Consider the following 4,159-nt stretch of genomic DNA (forward strand, 5'->3'; position numbering starts at 1 on the left):
CCCCGAGCCTCCCAAATAGCTGGGATTACAGGCATGCACTGCTACGCCCAGCCAATTTTTGTATTTTTAGTAGAGACGGGGTTTCACCATGTTGGCCAGGCTTCTCTCAAACTCCTGACTTCAGGTGATCCACCCGCCTCAGCATCCGAAAGTACTGGGGTTACAGGCGTAAGCTACGATGTCCAGCCTTGGGTAGAATTATTCATAGGTACAGGTATGACTACCACAGCCTTTAACGAGGAGATTGCAGAATTCTTCTCTGAAATTCCTGACTTCAAACGATCCTCCTACCGGCTTCCCAAAGTGCTGGTATTACGGGTGTGAGCCACTGCACCCGACCAGTATATCTTTTAGAAGGAACATTCAGGGAACAAAAAGGAGCTCTCAGAAATTAAGAAAGCAAGAAGTAAAAGAAGAAAAGGGAAGAAGAAAAAATTGCTGAAATCTTGCATAGATCAGAGAAAATAGAGAACATTAGAATGTCACACAAAAAGATCCCACATCTAAATAATAAGCATTTCAGAAAAATAAAACTGACAAAACACAGCAAAAGAAAAAAGAAAAAAAAACTGTAGATGAAATAATAAGAGAAAATATTTCAGAACTTACAGGCATGATAATTTTGTACTCCAGCCTGGGTGACAGAGTGAGACTTTGTCAAAAAAAAAAAAAAAAAAAATGACCATAGATGTATGGGTTATTTCCAGACTCTCAATTCTATTCCACTAATCTATATGCCTATCCTCCTACCAAGACCAAACATTTTGATTATTGTTGCTTTGTGGTAAATTCTGAAATCGCCAAGTGTGAGTCTTCTAACTCTGCTCATTTTTCAAGATTAGCTATTGGGTGCAATACCATGTGAATTTTAGGTTTGAATTTTCCAAGTCTGCAAACAAGGACATTGGGGTTTTCATAGGGATTATATCAAGTCTATAGATCAGTTTGGGGTAGTATTTTCATCTTAACAATATTAAGTCTTCTAATCCATAAACATGTATTTTTAGACATGTATAGCATGGCACTTGATGTAATCTGTCATGATCTCTGTAACTTCCTTTAAAATATTTCAACAGACCACAATAAGACATTACTCTAATTGTGCTGGAATGGCTATAATGGAAAAATAAACAACAACAACAAAAAAGAAATGTGGGTTCTGGTTTGTCTACCCTCTCCCTAACTTCGTGTCTAGCTTTTTTTTTTTTTTTTTTTGAGACAGAGTCTCGCTCTATTGCCAGACTGGAGTGCAGTAGCACAGTCTCAGCTCACTGCAGTCTTTGCCTCCTGGGTTCAAGTGATTCTCCTGCCTCAGCCTCCCAAGTAGCTGGGACTACAGGCACCCACCACCACACCCAGCTAATTTTTGTATTTTTAGTAGAGATGGGGTTTCACCATGTTGGCCAAGCTGGTCTCAAACTCCTGATCTCAGATGATCTGCCTACGTCAGCCTCCCAAAGTGCTGGGATTACAGGCGTGAGCCACTGCACCCAGCCCACAGTTCATTTTTGGTTTTGTTTTTTCCTCCCAAGAGTGTCTTGGGTACTCTGACTCCCTTTTTTTCCCCTATCAGTTTTGGAATCAGATTGTCAAGTTTAAAAAAAAAACCAAAAAAAAAAAAACAAAAAAAAAAAAACTGAGCTTTTCATTGGGATTTCATTGGATCTATGAATCAATACAAGAGTTCGCGCCTTTGAGTCTAGGCTCTTCCAATTAATGAATATGTATATCTCTCCATTTATTTAGGTCTTCTTTACTCTCTCTTAACACATTTTTTTAATAGTTTCCATAGAGGTTTTGTAAGTCTTGTGTGAGATGTTGTATCTTACCAGGTACTCCTTGGGTACAAGAAGGAGATTGCTTTTCACCCTTTTGAACTGTTCGAAGTTATTTCTAACCACATGCATATATTTTTCAAAATAAAAATTATTAAGATTTTGGACCTTTCTGTCTGGCAGCAGCCATCAGGTAAGCCAAGATGGGTGCACACAAGTACACCCAGGAGCTACGGAGGAAGAAGCAGTCTGATGTCATGAGCTTTCTTCTGAGGGTCTGCTGCTGGCAGTACCGCCAGCTCTCTGCTCTCCACAGGGCTTCCTGCCCCACCCAGCCCCATAAAGTGCACCAACTGGGCTACAAGACCAAGCAAGGTTATGTTATATATAGGATTCGTATTCCCTGTGATGGCCAAAAATGCCCAATTCCTAAGGATGCAACTTACGGCAAGCCTGTGCATCATGGTATTAACTGAAGCCTTCAGTTGATTGCAGAGGAGTGAGTTGGATGCCACTGTGGGACTCTAAGAGTCCTGAATTCTTATTGGGTTGGTGAAGATTCCACATACAGATTTTTTGAGGTTATTCTCATTGATCCATTCCATAAAGTTATCAGAAGAAATCCTGACACCCAGTGGATCACCAAACCGATTCACAAGCACAAAGAGATGCGTGAGCTGACATGTGCAGGCCAAAAGAGCCATGGCCTTGGAAAGGGCCATAAGTGCCACCACACTGTTGGTGGTTCTTGCCGGGCAGCTTGGAGAAGGCGCAATACTCTCAATCTGTGCTGTTACCGCTAATGTAAGTAAAGTTTGTAAAACTCATACCTAATAAATAATTTAGGACAGTCAAAAAAAATTACTAAGATTTTTGAGCCAGGTGCAGTGGCTCAAGCGTGTAATCCTAGCACTTTGGGAGGACGAGGCTGGCAGACCACCGGAGGTCAAGAGTTCAAGACCAGCCTGGCCAACAGGGTGAAACCCTGTCTCTACTAAAAATAGAAAAATTAGCTGGGTGTGGTGGTGCACAAGTGTTGTTCCCGCTACTCAGGAGGTGGAGGCAGGAGAACCGCTTGAACCCAGGAGGCAGAGGTTGCAGTGAGCTGAGATCGTGCCACTGCACTCCAGCCTGGGTGATAGAGTGAGATTCCATCACAAAAGAAAAAAAGAAATTATTAAGATTTTTGAATCAGCACTCTATTACCACTATTTACACATCAAAACTGTAAGTAGGCATACAGTGGAAAGACTGTCTCCCACTCCTGGACCTACTCCCAATATTCCCAATCGGTCCTTCCCCATAGGTAGCAGCTATACATTAATCTCTGCTTTATCCTTCCAGAATTCTTCATGCACATGTCCCTAAACATATACTTTCTCTTCTCTCAAAATAAATGCTATAGACTGTGTGTCTTTTTGCAGAATCTCTCGCAAGACTCTTGTGGACACGCTGAGAAAACGTGGACCCAGGAACTCTGTTACTTGCACTCAACTGAAGCTGAGTCTGCAAGTCCCAGTGCATGCCAGTAAAGAAAGCCCCGCAGGCCGGGTGTGGTGGCCCACGCCTGTAATCCCACCACTTTGGGAGGCCAAGGCAGGCAGATCACCTGAGGTCAGGAGTTCAAGACCAGCCTGGCCAATATAGTGAAACCAAGTCTCTACTAAAAATACAAAACAATAGCCGGGTGTGCTGGCGGACACCTGTAATCCCAGCTACTCAGGAGGCTGAGGCAGGAGAATCACCTGAACCTCGGAGGTGGAGGTTTCAGTGAGCCGAGATTGTGCTAGCCTGGGCGACAGAGCAAGACTCGGTCTCAAACAAAAAAAAAAAAGGGAAAATGAAAGCTCTGCAGAGTTCTCCAGGGTTACGCTCCGTTCTCTGCACTGCACCTCCCCGCACTTTTTTTTTTTTTTTTTTTTGGATGGAGTTTTACTCTTGTTGCCCAGGCTGGAGTGCAATGGCGTGATCTCGGCTCACTGCAACCTCCACCTCCCGGGTTCAAGCAATTCTTCTGCCTCAGCCATTCTGAGTAGGTGGGATTAGAGGTGTGTGCCACCATGCCTGATTAATTTTGTATTTTTTAGTAGAGACAGGGTTTCACCGTGTTGCCCAGGCTGGTCTCAAACTCCTGACCTCGTGATCCGCCCGCCTGTCCTCCCAAAGTGCTGAGATTACAGGCGTGAGCCACTGCACCTGGCCTGCACTGCCCTTTTTAATTTTTGATCACCATTTATTAAGTTACAAAGGGCCAGGCCCAGTGCCGTGCTAAGCACTTTACATATTTGACATATTTTCTCTTTTTCCTTCCTTCCAGCAGCCAGGGCCTATGAACTTACAGGAAGCATGGTGCGTAAGGCCCACAATACTTTTAGGGTCCCATG

The 4,159-nt window shown here is 43.6% G+C and overlaps 1 pseudogene; it reads left to right on the forward strand.

Moving 5' to 3' along the window:
• Positions 1 to 1,978: 1,978 nt before the first annotated feature.
• LOC112614516 lies at positions 1,979 to 2,578 on the forward strand (annotated as a pseudogene).
• The last annotated feature ends 1,581 nt before the right edge of the window (positions 2,579 to 4,159 follow it).

This window comes from Theropithecus gelada, chromosome 20 (genome assembly GCF_003255815.1).
Source record: "Theropithecus gelada isolate Dixy chromosome 20, Tgel_1.0, whole genome shotgun sequence".
Classification (NCBI taxonomy): domain Eukaryota; kingdom Metazoa; phylum Chordata; class Mammalia; order Primates; family Cercopithecidae; genus Theropithecus; species Theropithecus gelada.